This window comes from Chiloscyllium punctatum, chromosome 11 (genome assembly GCF_047496795.1).
Source record: "Chiloscyllium punctatum isolate Juve2018m chromosome 11, sChiPun1.3, whole genome shotgun sequence".
Taxonomy (NCBI): Eukaryota; Metazoa; Chordata; class Chondrichthyes; order Orectolobiformes; family Hemiscylliidae; genus Chiloscyllium; species Chiloscyllium punctatum.
The window spans coordinates 38,108,562-38,126,526 of NC_092749.1; the positions used below are offsets into that span (position 1 = coordinate 38,108,562).

Consider the following 17,965-nt stretch of genomic DNA (forward strand, 5'->3'; position numbering starts at 1 on the left):
ACATACCCCTATATCAAATCAGCCTGTATCCACCATGGGCATTCTCAGAAACCATGCTGAGTTGAGATTTAAAAAGGCTCAATTTATAGACTTCACTATATTAAAAGAAAACATCTGATTGAGAGTTATTAGAAGTTAATTCAATACATTTAAATTTCATTGAATACTTAATCCCTAATGAAAGCAAAGAAAAACTAGCCTCAAATCAAAGACAGATAATCTCTTTCTAATCATTTGAAAAATTTAAACTGCTGATATACAATCCCCAAAACCCCACTGTGATAATGTTAGACAATGAAGCAGCCAAGCACATAATGCAGAATCTTAAAGAGGCCTGAGTGATGTCAGCTTTTGTGAGAAATATGGGAGAATTGTGCATGAAGTCTAGCAAGGCTTACCTTGACATCAGATCCAACTCATTGCATTTTTTAACAAGGTTGTAGGCATTGAGGTGAAATTCTAACTCAGCAGAAGCCTATTTCCTATTCAGGGAAAGTACAGTTTGTAAGCAATTTTATTAACTCCACATCTCGTCTCATTACTGTGTAGCTTCCTATCCTAGTGCCCACTATGAGCAAATAGTTGCCTAGATGTTTTGTAATGGAAGTCAGAGAGGGTATCTGACATTTTCACATCTCTGTAAGAAATGAAGAGACTGTAGGGGATCTTCAGCATCCCAGTGCCCATGTGGGTGCACTGTAGTTTTAAAGCTGGCTCAGGCACCAGGGATACCCATCATTTAGCACATGTTTGTTAGATTAGATTACTCACAGTGTGGAAACAGGCCCTTCAGCCCAACAAGTCCACACTGACCCGCAACCCACCCAGACCCATTCCTAATACTAAGGGCAATTTAGCATGGTCAATTCACCTAACCTGCACATTTTTGGAATGCGGGAGGAAACCGGAGCACCCGGAGGAAACCTGTGCAGACATGGGGAGAATGTGCAAACTCCACCCAGTTAGTCGCTTGAGGCGGGAATCGAACCCAGGTCTGTGGTGGTCTGAGGCAGCAGTGCTAACCACTGTGCCACCAGTGCGGCCCACATGTTACATCCACATGAATCCTCACTTCTCATTGGAAGCATGCCATAGGCGAGTGATAGAGAGATAAGTCTTGATTATGATTAGATTAGATTCCCTACAGTGTGGAAACAGGCCCTTCGGCCCAACCAGTCCACACCGAACCTCTGAAGAGTAACCCACCCAGATCCATTTCCCTTTGACTAATGCAGCTGACAGTATGGGCAGTTTAGCACAGCCAGTTCATCTGACCTGCACATCTTTGGATTGTGGGAGGAAACCGGAGCACCTGGAGGAAACCCACGCAGACACGGGGAGAATGTGCAAACTCCATACAGTCAGTTGCCTGAGGCTGGAAATGAACCTGGAATCCTGGTGCTGTGAGGCAGCAGTGCTAACCACTGAGCCACCATGCTGCCAAATCCCTCCACAAGCCTTGTGGAGGGAGGCTGATCAGTTGGATTTGTTAGGGAGGGGTGGGAAGGCTGATGTGGTGACTGTCTCTCAATGCGCCCCCCCCTTTCCTGATGCCAGGTCTGCGAAGCAGGCATTGAACATCTTTGAACAAGAGACCCTCCACCATCACTCCCCAAAAGCCAGTAACATGCAGGTGTTTCTTTTTCTACCTTCCCCTAATCAACTTGTATACTCTCTGGAATTTAGAACAATATGGGGAGATCAATTTGATGTATTCAAGATGATAAAAGATATGGATAAAATAGAGTCAAAAAGTCTGGTGCTGGAAGAGCACAGCTGGTTGGGCAGCTTTGAGGAGCAGGAGAGTTGAAGTTTTGAGCATAAGCTCTTTATCAGGATAAAACAGAAGTGGAGTGGAGGCTTCCTCTTGCGGGGCATTCTAGGCCAAAAAGTCATAATCTTAGGAGAAGTGGAAATTTAAAACAAAGTTGAGGAGAAACTACTTCTCCCAAAAGGGTTATGAATCTGTGGAATTCACTTCCCCAAAGTACAGTGGATGCTGGGACAGTGTGTAGATTTAAGGAGTTGACAGCTTTATAATTGTAATGGGTTGAAGGGTTTTGGGGAGAAGGCAGGAAAATGGGGGCGAGGAGCATATCAACCATGATCAAATGGCAGAGCAGACTCGATGGGCCAAATGGCCTAATTCTGCTGCTATGTCTTACAAACTTATGAAGAGGAGTTATGACACATCTCTGGAGGTGGTAGACTTGAACCCAGGTCATGTTAACCAGATGCAAAGTTTAATTTCCACCTGGCCTGCTGCTGAAACAAATGCATTAAATGTTGAGTCTTGCAGTGAACATCTTACAATGTACAGTATTGTTTCAGTGTTCATGAGACAGGGCATGTTAGGTATTGCCACAGCCCTTACTCTTCTGGCTGTTTCCCACTTTTGTCAAGCAGTCCTTTGTCTTCAAATGAATGCTGCAATGTCTGTCTCCAATATTTAAGTACAATTTTGTATTATCAACATAAATCTCTTGGTAGACGGGTAAGTTTCCCTTAATCATTGTATGCTTAGGGAAAAGCTATCTGTGTGAAGTTTAAACGTACTATCATCAGATTACACAGCAAAACCTATTAAAAGTAAAGCTGAGCAAGGCTATTGGATAAAAAGTTCAAAATGTATCGATAGAAAATCATAATGTCAAGTGAGGTGATAAAATTTTAATATCCACTTATTGTACTCACCAGCTCAGTTTGTGCCTGTACTGTACTTAACCACTGTCCTATTCTTTCCTGAGCTCAGTTCCAAACACGTACTTTTGACAGTTTCCTGCTACTTCAAGGAAGCAGACGTCACTAGTAGGAACACCAACAATGTTGCCTTCGGCCCCTGCAGCCAAGGGCTGTGGTGCAAAGTTGGCTGTGTAGATCGACCCAACAACATAGGTGCTTGAAAAACGCAGACTGAAAGTGTAAGGAAAATAGGAGGGGGAGTGAAAGGAACTAAACTGCCTTGGCCGTAAAGACAGCCTTGATATTTATGGGGGGGGTGGGGGGGGCGGTAGGGGGTTTGCAGCTAGAAGGGGATGCATGGGGCATGCTGTTTTGCATTTGGGAAACCCGGAAGAACAAGCACCCTCGGGTTCTGCTGAATTTAACAAAACTTAGTTAACAGTTGTTTTTTCATTTCTTGACTGCAGGCAGGTAGATTGAGACACTCTCATGTATGGTGTTTTTTAAAAAATTCATTCATGGGATGTGGACGCCACTGTCTATGACAGCATTTACTGTCCATCCCTGGTTGTCCTTGTGAAGGTGGGGTGAGCTGCTTTCCTGAACAGTTGCAGTATACTTGGTGCTGGTACATCTACAGTGCTGTTATTGAGGGAGCCCCAAGAGTTTGATCCAGTGAAGGAACAGCAATGTATTTCCAATTCAAGATGATGAGTTAAACGAAATGGTAAAATGGATCACATAGCATCATTAAGAGATGAGGAACATTTCTTCAGGAAGTGGATTTGTTGCCTCATCTCTTCCGGCACCCCAGCCCCTTACCCATACAAAGTAAAACAAAGAACTCTGAATATTTGAACCAAAAACAGAAGTTGCTGGAGAAACACAGTAGGTCTGCCAGCATCTGTGGGGAGAAAGCAGAGTTAATGTTTCAAGTCCGTTGACCCTTCAGAAGCCCCTTACTCATTCCCATTGAAACCCTAACTGCTCAGCCAGCTTCTTCTTCACAATGTGGCTGGTACTTGATTTGAACTCACAGCTTGTATTTCTCAAGTTTTAAAAATGTTACAATTGCTTATTGCTTTGATTTGTTGAGTAAACCAGAGTAAAGGTTTCAACCTGGTACAGAAGCAAATGCATTTAATATTGAGCCTTGCAGTGAAATCCTAAATGCTGAATCATGTTCATGAGACAAGAAATGTCTAATATTGCCCTGGTCATTCTTGAGTTGCACATTGTGGAGTTGTGCATCTGACCATAGCCCTTTTCTGGAATTTTCCCACTTTGTCAAGAAGTTCTTTACTTGAAATAATTGTTGCAATGTCTGTTCACGCAGTTACATACAATTGTGTATTATGGAAATAAATCTCTGGTACAGGTGTCCAACATTTTAATGTTTTAGATATAAAGCTGCCTCAGGAAGATTTAAATAAGGTAAAGTGAATGGGCAAGAATGTAGCAGATGGAATATAGTCTGGAAGAAAGTGACATTATCCATTTGGTAAGACGAACAGATATGTAGATAATACAAAGTGTCCTATAATTTCTGGTCAATGAGGCACCAAAGGCAAACATGCAGGTACAGTTACCTATTAGATTGATTAGATTAGATTTCCTACAATGTGGAAACAGGCCCTTCGGCCCAACCAGTCCACACTGACCCTCCAAAGAGCAACCCACCCAGACCCATTTCCCTCTGGCTAATGCAGTTAGCACTATGGGCAATTTAGCATGGCAAATTCACCTGACCTGCACATCTTTGGACTGTGGGAGTAAACCGGAGAAAACCCACGCAGACACGGGGAGAATGTGCAAACTCCACACAGACAGTCGCCCAAGGCTGGAATTGAACTTGGGACCCTGGTGCTGTGCAGCAGCAGTGCTAGCCACTGAGCCACCATGATAAGTAGAGTGCCAGCCTATATTGCAAGAGTATTTGAGTGTAGGAACAGATGTATAGGAGTCTGTTTAGACTGCACCTGGAATACAGTGTGCAGTTTGGCCTCCTTATGTCAGGAACGATATTATTGCCATAGAGGGACTGCAATAAAGGTTCACCAGACCTGTTCCTAGGATAGTGGGACTGTACTATGAAGAGAAATTGGGCAAACTGAATCTCTATTCTCTTCAGTTTTGAAGAATGAGAGGTGATCTTATTGAAACTTACACGATGCTTAAAGGGATAGCCAGAGTCGAAGCAGGTATAATCTTTACCCTGGCTGGGGAATCTAGAACTAGGGAGCACAATTTAAAAATAAAGGGGATGCGACTTAGGTTTGAGCTGAAGAGAATTTTTTTTTTTACCCAGACAGTTGTCAATCTTTAGGATTCTCGACCAGAGAAGGCTGTTGAAGCTCCATTTTTCGGCATGTTTAAGGGAGAGATTGATAGATTGCTGATTACCAGTGGTGTACAGGGTTACTGAATGGGGTGCAAAAAGGGTGCATTGAAGAGTTGATCAGCCATTATCATGTTGAATGTCGAGGCAGGCTAGATGGACTGGATGACCCATTCTGTTCTTATGTTTCTAAGCATGGAAAGAAGGAGAGGTGGAGATTGACCCTTAATAGAGGTGTGCAAAACCATGAAACCTTTCATAAGTAAGGAGATTCTTATACTACCAGAAATGTCAGCAACTACAGAACACGGATTGAAAATAATTGGCAAAAGAACTGGAGGAATTCTGAGGAAAAATAAATTAACAGCTGCTTGTTAGGATCTGGGCTGCATTGACAGAAAGGGTGGAGGAAGGAGATTAGATAAATCCTTCAAGCAGAAATATTCTTGAGCTTGGGAAAAGCAGTTTGAAAAGAGACAAGTCACTAAGTACCCAAGAGCTGGCACTAACACAATGGGAGGAATAGCCTTCTCCACTGCATCATTCTTTAAAGTGCCTGTGATCTTTCTGAAATCAAAGTGGTGTTTGAAAAATCGTTGTTTAGGTTGAGATTTTTAAAAAAGTCTTTAGTGAGACTCTGATGGACATTTATTGCCCTGCAGCTTTATCTCAGGCTGCATAAATGTTTTCAGCAGGAGATTAAAATGATAAAACAAAATGGTGGGTTTGTTTATTTGTTGTATTCTACAGGACGCTTTGTTGCAAATTTGAAGCTCATAGGTTTGTGCCGGCAATTTACTACAAAGTGATGTTCCAATCTTTTTCTTGGTGTTGGGAAGATTTTGAACAGACATTGTGTAGTTATCCTCGCAGAAGGCAAAGGCTGAGATTGGCTGCTGACTCCCCTGGCTTTGTTCATATAGCAGCGATTGAGAAACTGGAGCAGCTTTCTGTATTGTCCTCACGAATGGAGAACAGTGTGTGTGCTACCCACAACCAAGAGAACTGAGAGAGTAGAACTAAAGTTAACTTGGTTTGAATAAGAGCAGTAGAGGAAGAGAATTTTAAAACTGCTATTAATAGTGATTTCTCAGTAGGCTTAATTTTCACAGCAAGCCTTTTGTTTCAAAAGCAACATCATTATAAAATGGCAGACAGAGAGGCAGGTATGAAATTAAAGTTTGTTGCTCAGTTCCCTCACGAAAGTACTGATTTTTAAAAATGTTTTCTATTTACCCTCAATGCTAAAGCAATATGGTGCAGTATGCGCATGTGCTGCTGTCAAGCTGAAGTGTTTAAAAAAAACATGAAGTACTGATGGCTCCTGTGTCAAGAGGTCTAGACGAACAGTGGAAGAGGATGCAGTAAGCATCTGTATCTAAAAATAAAGAAATCGTGAACACAGAAGGATCTGTTTCCTGTTTGTAACAATAATTCTGAGGCTGCACAGGATTGTGATTTTTTTTGAGGTTTGGACAGAGGCGGTGCTAACAGTTTGAACAGTTATGATCACCTTGAGCTCTGATAAAATGCTGAATTGAATTGCACTTTATTGGTTATGACTCTAATTGCTGGAGAACCTTTTTGGCTTTTATTGGATCAATTAAAAAAAATCTTTACGTGAATAGTGTTCCTGCCAGTTATAAAATGTGCTCAACTTAGCCACGGATTAGTTTACGATACGAGATGGAATCTCAGCCACTGGCTGGAGAGCTGTCGAGAACTTTGTATCACCTCTGAGCATAAAGGCCTACCCCAACGTGACCATTCAGTCATCTGGCACACCAATGGTAGGCCTTCCCAGAGATCAATGACCATAGGAGCAGTAGTTCATCCACCTATCAGAGCCCAGCAACAGAACTGAATGGCCCAGCCACTGTGGAGGTGGCGTTTCCTGTCAACATCCATCTTAAGCTTGGATTGAGGAGGAATCCAGGCATGTTTGTCAGTAGGAAGTGGTTCTGGGAGAGGGAGGGTCAGCAGTAAGAGATGGCTGTCAATGTGTCCCTACACTCGCTCAATGCTCAACCCTTTGCTCAGGCACTGATACCTTTGAACAATGCACGCCAACCCCACTCACACACACTGGGAGTCACCTGCCTGCCATAGGTTAATGCAAAATGGTGGTGAGATGAGGCACTTATTGTGTTCAGTAATTCCTCACTTAAGGGCCTCAATTAGCAGCAGTCTGTGAAGGTTGCCTAAGGGTCCTCTTGATCCAGACCTAACAAGTGTGGAAGGGGAAAGGTAATAGGAGCTCCACTGCTATCTTCTCATCCAAATAAATGACCCCAACACTACACTTGCCATGAAGGCATGGCACCCATGCGTATTGATTAGGCTTTGAGGGGGACATATGCAAGGCCATTGAGCTGCTGGTGAGCTGGCTGTGAAAGCAATACTCACATCTTCCCCAGAGAGTGAGCTGCCAGCAGACTACACATATTGCTATTTTTGTTTGGACTTGGAAGATATGGCTGCTCAATACATGGCCCTAGTAGACCCACCAGAACCACAGGAACCTGCAGGAAAGTAACTAGAGGAGTGGGTCATTTTGCCCCCTCACTGATCCGCTGTTCAGTGTGGTCTTTGCTGCCCTGTGGCCTGACTCTGTCTGCCTGCCTTTGTCCCATACAACTTTGATACCTTTGGTCAACAGATATCTGTCAATCTTATTTTTAAATCTGACTATCTACTGCCATTTTTCACAATGAAGTTGTAAAGTTCAGCAAATTTTTAGATTTGAAAATGTTTCCCAGCTTATTTATATGCTCTTTTCTACTGTCTGAACCTCCTCTCTATCCTCAGCGTGGTGAGTCCGTGGATTCTTTATTGCAGATGGCTCTTGAACCTTGGTCAAGAGGAATTCAGGTATTTTTGGTGTATCATTTTAGGATTCCTGTGGATAATTTGGCAATTTGTATCATTTTCTGTTGAATTGTGCTAGTCTTTGAAATGGTCAAAATCTTTTTAGTATTTGACAAATAATGAATTTTAAGTTTTAATTTGCTTTTGAAGATTGTACTGTATTAGATGTAAAAAAGAATGTGTTTCCAATTTCCTTTGAGTGCTCTGGTTTCCTCTCACAGTCCAAAGACATGCAGGTTAGGAGGATTGGTTGTGCTAAGTTGCCTAGAGTGTTCAGGCATGTGCAGGCTTGGTGGATTGGCAGGGATACAGGGATAGAGGAATAAGTCTAGGTGGGTTGCTCTTCAGAGGGTCAGTGTGGATTTGATGGGTCAAATGGCCTGCTTCCACACTGTAAGGATTCTATGATTCATTGGGATTTTGAGGAAAGACTTGTAATTCCTTGCATGGTGAGGTTCTGATCTCACTTTCTATGGCTGAATGCTTCTTCCAAACTGGGAGAAAAAGAAATCAAGAATTCTTCCTGTGGAGCAATTGTAGAGCAGCATTGGCAATGGCAACTTCTGATGTGCTGTTGGCTGAAAATATGTTGTGGGGTTGGGGCAGAAATAACTTAAAATATTAATTCAGAAAAAAAAGAATGGTGGGGGTGTGTTCTAGCAGAACCATTTTTATGACTTCTTAGATGAATTAAATATTTCTTCTCATGGCTCAGGTTAGTTTTATTTTTATTTGAAGATAGCTTCCCTATGTACTGATCATTGTTTCTCCTCAGGTGTTCGTAGGACCATTGTACTTGCGGCTAAAGACTCTTAGGTCTCTCAATTTTTCAAGAGGAGTTTACTATCCAGCCAATGGCTTGGTGGCATTGTCATGTTAACTAGTAATTGAGGAGTCCAGCTCATGTTCTGGGGATCTGAGTTCAAATCCCACTGCAGCAGACAGTAGAATTTGTACTCAATATTTAGGGCTGACATGGTGGTTCTGTGGTTAGCACTGCTGCCTCACAGAGCCAGGGATCCAGGTTTGATTCCAGCCTTGGGTGACTCTGTATGGAGTTTGCACATTCTCCCTGTGTCTACATGAGTTTCCTCCGGTTTCCTCTCACAATCCAAAGATGTGCAGGTTAGGTGAATTGGCCATGCTAAACTGCCCATAGTGTTCAGGGATGTGTAGGCTAGGTGCATTAGTCAGGGGTAAATATAGGATCAGGGAATTGGTCTGGGTGGGTTACTCTTCGGAGGGGCACTAGGGACTTGTTGGGCTGAAGGGCCTGTTTCCACACTGTAGAGATCCTGTGGAGTTCAATTCCTTCCTGGAATGATGCATTGGAGAAAAGGAAAGAACCTCTGTTTATGTAGTAGATTTCATGATGACGTACCCCAAAGTGCTTCATTCCAGTGAGGTATATTTGAAGTAGGAAACAAAGCATTAATGAGCTGGTGGAGTTAAGCCGACATAGCCACACTTATTGTAACCGCTGCACCACTTTCAGTGTCTGACCTACATTAGCTGTGGAACTTTTAGGATTCATTTTCCATTAAGTTGTTGGCGGCACTTTGTTTTTGAAAGTAGTTCCCCTACAGTAATGTTCTTCTTCAAATAAGGTTTGTAGCAACTAGCGGGTTGTATCTGATACTGGTGAAAGTGAAAGACTACTAAATAAAATAGGCTCAAATATTTTTATCTCAACAAACTTTTATTACAGACCTCATGAAGACAAAGTTTTTTTTGGCTGTATTAAAAGTTGCGTTTTGAATGGAAGAGAATAGTTTGAGTCTTTACAGGGTGAGCTGAGATAGAAACATAGAATGTGAGACTAGGAGTAGGCGTTTTCGACCTCAAGCATGCTTCGCTGTTCTGTAAGGTGATGGTTGACAGTCTCAACTTCTTTTGGTTCTGCCCTCCATAACCCTTGAATGTTGTCTATCAAAAGTTGAACTCAGCCTGAGTGAATTCTTGAACTGAGCTTCCACAGATAATTCCACAGAACTATAATCATAACAGGGAAAACATTTAGCTTCATTTCCATCGTAAATGGGAGACCTCTAATTTTCAAACCTCGATCTAGTTTCCTCTATGAGGAGTCACCCTCCTAATGTCCATCCTGTAAAGCTTTCTCAGAATCGAAAATGTTTCAGGCAGATCACCTCTCATTATTCTAAACTCCAATTTGTGTAGACACAAACTGTTCAATGTTTCTTCATCAGATAATGCTTCTATCCCAGGAATGACTCAATTCAAACTTCTGTGAATGACTCCTGAAATGATTATGTCTTTAGTCACATAGACTAAACCTGTGGAAAATGCTCCAGAAATTGTTCACCAACATGCTGTACAACGGCAGCAAAACATCCCAATCTTTATATTTTCAATCCCCTTGCAATAAACATCAACATTCCATTTGCTTTTCTAATCACTTGTTTTATCTGTAAACTAACGTTTTGTGATTTATGCATCAGGATGGACAAATCTTTCTGTATCACCAAGTCTGCAATCTTTCTACATTTAAAAGTACACTGCTTTTCTGTTCTTCTTGCCAAGGTGAACAAGTTCACATTTTTCCACATTATACTCTGTCTTCCAAATTTTAACCCATTTACTTTTCCTTGCCAACTCTCTACCTTCTCTTGATAGTTTATGTTCACACCTATCATGTGTCATTGGCAAGTTTAGCTAATATATATTTAGCTTCTGGATCCAAGATATTAAGATTTCAAATACTTGATATGCCAGTGTTGATCCCAGTGGCACTTCACTAGTTACAGCTTGTTAACACAAAAATACCCATTGCTTTCTGTGAGCTAACCAATGCTATCCCCAACACTATGAGCAGTAACATTTGATGTGGAGATTTGTTAAGTGCCTTCTGGAAGTCGATGTACACCTTATTGACAGGTTATCCGTGGAGGATGGAGGAGAAAGTGAGGACTGCAGATGCTGGAGATTAGAGTTGAAAATGTGTTGCTGGGAAAGCGCAGCAGGTCAGGCAGCATCAAAGGAGCAGGAGAATCGACGTTTCGGGCATAAGCCCTTCTTCAGGGCTTTCCTGAAGAAGGGCTTATGCCCGAAACATCGATTCTCCCTATCCATGGAGCATGTCCTTCCAAAATTCGAATCGACAATATTGTGACTCAGTTGGGAAGAATGTGCTGATAAGCAAGCTCCACTATTTCATAAGTGGTCACAAATGCTGTAACCTCAATCATAGATTGTAGAACTGTTTCCTCTGACAGATGTTAAGCTAACTAGCCTACAATAAACCTGCTTTAAGTCTTCATGCTTCCTTGAATAAAGGTGTTACCTTCGGATCATATGAAGTGCCTTGGGAAGTTTCACTACACTCTATATCAATACAACCTTTAGTTCAGATACAATATAGCAGTTGGCAGGAAAACTAAAGGAAGTAATTGAATGTCTGTTTTAAGATAAAGGTTTTTAGGGGGCTTTTGAAAATATTCAGCTATGTGCTTAGGTGCACAAATTTGGGGATTGCATTTCATACTGTCACATCAATTTAAGACTAGAATAACTACAGTGTGGAAGCAGACTACTCAGCCGTACCCACCCTCCAAAGAGTATCGCACCCAGATCCACCCCATCCCGCATTCTCCATGGCTAACCTAGCAACCTGCACATGCCTGAGCACTATGGGCAATTTAGTATGGCCAAAACACCAAACGTGCACATCTTTGGACTGTGGGAGGAAACCAGATCACCTGGAGGCAATCCACACAGACACAGGGAGAATGCACAAACTTCACACAGACACTTGCCTGAGGCTGGGATCAAACCTGGGTCCCTGGTGCTGTGAAGCAGCAATGCTAACCACCGAGCCACCTCTGAATACTAAGAGGATGGTTCCTCATGGGGGAAACTAGATTTCGGAGTGACAGTTTAAGAATAATAGGTCTCCCTTTCATGAACAGAATAGATTAGAAATTTATTGTCACATGCAATTTTACATGAAAGATACAGTGAAATGTTTTACAAGTCAGCCCGTCACACACCTACATCAATGACAGAAGTCATTCTTAATTTTAAAAAAAGTAAAATTAAGACAAGGTTCATCACAGTTACTGGCTCCTGGGCTTGGGGAAAGCCAATTAAGGAATAATGGCTTGAAGATGTAACTGGGATGAAACTGCCACTCTGGGACAGGACTGCCATGCTGGCTGTTAGGATGCTGGGCCAGAAACCTCAGCTGAAGAAGACCATGACAATGGGCACAGACTGCCATTCCTAGATGAGACTGCCTGCTGGACTGCTGGAGTACTTGGACACTGAAGATGATGAAGATCTCCATACGGGGACAAGACGTCCACATCAGGACAAGATCACTACACTAGGGAACCTCCACGCTGGGCCAAGACCACCTTTCTCCTCCTTCAGGCACCTGGGCCTAGCTGTGGACCTGAAGAGACTCTGCCATAACTTACAGAAATGGCAACATCTCAGTGTGAGTGAGAGCCAGGATGAAAGAAATAGTGCGGATTTGTAAATGAGGAGAACCACATTTAAATCTTTGGGGCAATTTTATATACAGTGAAAAACTGCCAGTAATGAACAAGCTGCATGATAGCACAGAGGTCAGTATTACGACCTCACAGCAATAGGAACCTGGGTTCAATTCCTGCCTTGAGTGACTGTCTGTGTGGAGTTTGCACATTTCCCCTGAGTCTGCTGGTGCTCCAGCTTCCTCCCAGAGCTCAAAGATGTGTAGGTTAGCTGGATTGACCATGCTAGATTGTTTGTAGTGACTGGGAAAGTGCAGGCTAGGTTGGTGGTAAGTGTGGGGTTAGAAGGATAGGATAGGGGGCTGGATGAGATCCACTTTGGTGGGTTGGTACAGACTCAAAGGGTCAAATAACCTCTTTCTGCACCGCAGAGATTCCATAAGTATTAGACGTTGGCCACTTTTACTTTCTTTTTTTTGTAAAACGTACATGCAGTAAAAACGGACAGCCAAGGATCTTTTCGTGAAGGTCCCAAAGTTATTTTGCGCCACAATAAACAGGGACCTGCTGCTGGTTGGTAGGATCTGTATTATAGAAGAGTAAAACTTGACATAGCGGTAGGGTTTTCTTATGAGCTTAAGCTCGCCTGGACTTTGGAAGGCCTACAAATAAAGAAGAATGATAGCAGAATATGGAGGCAACTAAATACTAGATCTGGATTTTGGAGGCTTCGGGATTAAGACTAACAGGAGGGGCATTATTTGGGTATGATGATGCACTGATTTAAAGATTTAATGCCAGATTTTGACTCAGTTTCACATTGGACTTGGGTACCATGGGACCAACTTGAAGAAGCAGCTGGAACAAGAATTGAATCCAGGGTTAAGATTTCATTTATTACTCAGAAAGAAAGGTACTTGTGTCCTGCCAATCTTGAGTTAGACAAATAACTTAATTTTACAGTTAGCTTAGTAAAACTATTTGAATACATGAATCGATGATGTCAGGTGATTGTAATAATACTATGGTGTGAAATATTTGTAAATTCACTTTTTTAGATTAGATTCCCTACAGTGTGGAAAAGGCCTTCGGTCAAACCAGTCCACACCAACCCTCCGAAGGGCAACCCACCCAGACCCATTTCCCTCTGATTAATGCACCCAACCCTATGGGCAATTTAGCATGGCCAATTCACCTGACCTGACCTGCACATCTTTGGATTGTGGGAGGAAACCAGAGCACCCAGAGGAATCCCAGGCAGACACGAGGAGAATGTGCAAACGCCACACAGACAGTCGCCTGAGGCTGGAATTGAACCAGGGACCCTGGTGCTGTGAGCCACTGTGCCGCCCACCTATTTTGACCTCATTATTTCATCCTCAGGATGACAATGTTGCTGTCATCCCTAATTGTTTTGGTAAGGAGGGTGGTGATTAGACATTCCTCTTGAGCTTCTTCTAAATGAAAACATAAATTACAAACAGGCACGAACATATTAAGTGAATTGGAATAGGTTATTGTTGCTCAAGTTGGATTTGAGCCTAAGGCCAGTGTGAGGACATTCAAGTTCTATCTAAAATTGGTGGATCAGAGTCCTTTCTTGTGATGAAGAGGTGAAAACAGTGGAGGTCCAAAGGTACTTAGAGGTCCAAGTCATTAAGCTGTCATGAACAAGTGCAAAACATAATCAAAAAGGCTCAGAGAATCTGGAAACAGGTTTAGGCCTCAACTAGATCAAGTGTTGGTCAGGTAATACCTGGAATTCAGTGCTCAGTTTGGAACACCCCACAGTATAATGTAGACATTGGCCTTGAAGAGAATGCAGTATAAATTCACCCAAATTATACCTCAACTCCAAGGGGTAAAGCATAAAAAGATATATCACAAACAGGGTTTCTATGCAGTACTCTTCTATTGTTATTGCTTAATGCTGTCTATTTTTTTGAAGTAACCAAACGTTACATACTTCGTGTCTGCACAAGCGCACTAACTTAAAGAGTTGAACTTCTGCTTTGCTTGTACAGGAACCTCTGGGTTAGAGAGAAAAAAGGTATTCCCTGGAATTTAGCTGGGTGAAGGAGTGATTTAAAGGAACTTTTCAGGTTATTAAGGGGAACAGCTGGATGAAAATAAATTATTTTCACTGGTTGAAAAGTCGACAAATCAGAGCCATATCTCTCAGTTGTGAAGTTAGGAAACTCTTCTACACATCGACAAAGGTAGAGGTTTTAAATTCTCATCCATAAGATGCTGTTGATACTCGGTTAATTGTTAATTTTAAAGCTGAAATTGACAGATTTCTTTTGCTCAGAAAAATTAAGGATTCATAGAATCCCTATAGTGTGGAAACAGGCCCTTCAGTCTGGCAAGTCCACACCTGACCCTCCAAAGACTATACCACCCAGACACATTCCCCTGTTGCTGTACATTTGCCCTGACCAATGCACCCAATCCCAAACACAGTGGGCAATTTAGCATGGCCAATTCACCTAACCTGCACACCTTTGGATTGCGGGAGGAAACCAGAACCCTGAGGAAACCCAGGCAGACATGGGGAGAATGTGTAAACTCCATACTGACAGTCGCCTGAGGCAGGCATCAAACCCTGGTGTCTGGCATTGTGAGGCAGCAATGCTAACCACTTAGCACCATGCTGCCCCAGATATGGGACAGCGACATGGGTATGGGGAATATTATAAAAGCAAAGCATGACGACACTGGAAGTCTGAAATAAAAAAAACAACAGTGCTGGCAAAACTCAGCAGATGTGGCAGCATGTGTGGAGAGAGAACCCAAGTTAATATTTCACGTCCCAGTATGACTCAAAGTTGGAATTGATGTCTCGACAGAGTTTGATCACGGATCATCCAAGATTTCACTGAATGGCAGAACAGTTGAGGGGCTGAATCATCAACTCCTGTTCTTACATTAATATATGTTCCTTAGGCTGCAGTATTCATTATGGTCTTTTACAACTGAATGGCTTATTAGGCTATTTCAGAGGGCACTGAAAAGTAAACCACATTGACATAAGATTCAAAGCACATAAAGAACATTGGTGAATTGGTTTGGTTTTTCTGACAATTTAATAACTCTGTATGAATTTGTATTTCCAGAATTCTTTCATACTAAACTCAAATTCTCAAATGAAATCTTGGACTGTAAGATTCACAGATTTTAATTTGATTTGTAATTCAGTTGGCTAGATGGCTGGTTTGCAATGCAGAGTGATGGTATTAGCATAGGTTGAGTCCCTGCACAAGCTGAGGTTATGAAGAATGACTCTCACTCCTAACCTCCCCCCTCACCTGAGGACTGGTGACCCAGTCTTTCTAATGAGAGAGCAGTCCTGTGGATCAGGACTATTGTTACTTGAGAAAAATTTACTATTAGTGCCAGCTGTCACTTAACACGCCATTATTTATAACAGGAAAGCACTCAAAGTATGAATTTGACAACCATAGCTGATGCATCAATTGTCCAATCCCTCCCTATATTTATAGTTTGTTGCCATAGCAGCAAAGAAGTACTGGGAATAGGAGCTAATTGATAGAATAAACAAAAGGTGGGATTTCCAAAATATCAAGGACAACTGGCAATAATGAAAGCTGGTAGGAATCTTTCAATGCATTTGAGAGTTTAGCATAAGTAGCTCTATTTTCAATATTGAAAAGCATCAGATAAGTCAGAGAAAAAAAATTCTGACTTCATATCATTTATATAAATAATTTGGATGTGAACATAGGAGATATAGTTTGTAAGTTTATAGATGACACCAAAATTGGAGGTGTAGTGGGCAGCGAAGAGGGTTACCTCAGAGTACACCAGGATCTTGATCAGATGGGCCAATGGGCTGAGAAGTGGCAGATGGAATTTAATTTAGATAAATGTGAGGTGCTGCATTTTGGAAAAGCAAATCAGGACAGGACTTCGACATTTAATGGTAAGGTCATAGGGAGTGTTGTTGAACAAAGAGACCTTGGAGTGCAGGTTCATAGCTCCTTGAAAGTGGAGTCGCAGGTAGATAGAATAGTGAAGGCAGTGTTTGGTATGCTTTCCTTTATTGGTCAGAGTATTGAGTACAGGAGTTAGGAGGTCATGTTGCGGCTGTACAGGACATTGGTTAGGCCACTGTTGGAATATTGCGTGCAATTCTGGTCTCCTTCCTATCGCAAAGATGTTATGAAACTTGAAAGGGTTCAGAAAAGATTTACAAGGATGTTGCCAGGGTTGGAGTGCTTGAACTATAGGGAGAGGCTGAATAGGCTGGGGCTGTTTTCCCTGGATTGTCAAAGGCTGAGGGGTCACCTCATCGAGGTTTATACAATCATGAGGGGCATGGATAGAGTAAATAGACAAGGTCTTTTTGCTGGGGTGGGGGAGTGAAGAACTAGAGGGCATAGGTTTAGGGTGAGAGGGGAATGATTTAAAAGGGATCTAAGGGACAACCTTTTCACACAGGGGGCCGTGCGTGAATGGAATGAGTTGCATGAGGAAGTGGTGGAGGCTGGTACAATTGCAACATTTAAAAGACATCTGGATGGGTATATCAAAAGGAAGGGTTTAGAGGGATATGGGCCAAGTGCTGGCAAATGGAACTAGATTGAGTTGGGATATCTGGTTGGCATGGACGAGTTGGATCAAAGGCTCTGTTTTCATGCTGTTCATCTCTAAGACTCTATGACTCTATGAACTAAGAACTTGTGGAATAAGCTGCCATTTGCTGCAGAGAACATGAGATCTGTTGATTCTTCTGAGTGGAAACTCAATGGATATCAATGGAGGTTGTGAACTTGAGAGGCTTAAACTGAGACTAATTTGGAATTAGGTAAGCAAAAGCTAAAGAGCTACAAGAGTGGAGCATCAGATTTATGGTACAATGTCTACTCTTCGAAGCAAACAGAATTCAGCTAAACAGCCCTTGATGGGACCTGGAACAAAAATATAAATTAGCAGTTAACGGAAACATACAAAATGAAGTGGAAACTCAAATCAAAATAACGTTGTCTGAGTTGATAAGAGATCCAAAATCACTGTATTGCTCACCAGTCTCTATTGTGCTGGTGAACACTCCATGCTACCTCTCCACAATAGACGGGCAGGAGGCTGGAAGAACACAGCAAGCCAGGCAGCATCAGGAGGTGGAGAAGTCAGCGTTTCGGGTGTGACCCTTCACGTAACTACAAAAGAGAGGCAGACTGTCAGGTACGATATCTTCCTCTGCACCTGCTGCAACTTTGGCTCGGCCTTGAAGACCCACCACCCTATCTCAGCCTACTAGAAGAGATTTGTTTGAGTCTTCCTGTTAGACAAAGTTCTCTTGTCCTTTCTGTCTTTAATTGCACTTAGAACATTGCATAATGTTTACCAAAAAGCCCAAAAGATTTGAGTAATGGAAGCATTACAGGCAGAATCCTGATTTTTCTGAGACTAAATGTGAAGGAATGTATAAAAGCAGGATAGACGTCCATGTTGGGCTGGGGCAGGTTCTCTCATGTGAATATGTTTTTCTCAGGTCATTGCATTTGAGGCTAAAATACCAAGTTTAATGGACAGGCAGGTGGGAGCACCTGGAATGGATTTCACTCTTTGCCACCCAGGAGCATCACTCAAGCTTTTC

General features: G+C 42.3%; 1 protein-coding gene across 2 annotated transcripts in view; it reads left to right on the top strand.

Moving 5' to 3' along the window:
* Positions 1-17,965, top strand: part of prkcea (protein kinase C, epsilon a) — a 589,489-nt gene that overhangs the window by 68,531 nt on the left and 502,993 nt on the right. The window lies entirely within an intron of this gene.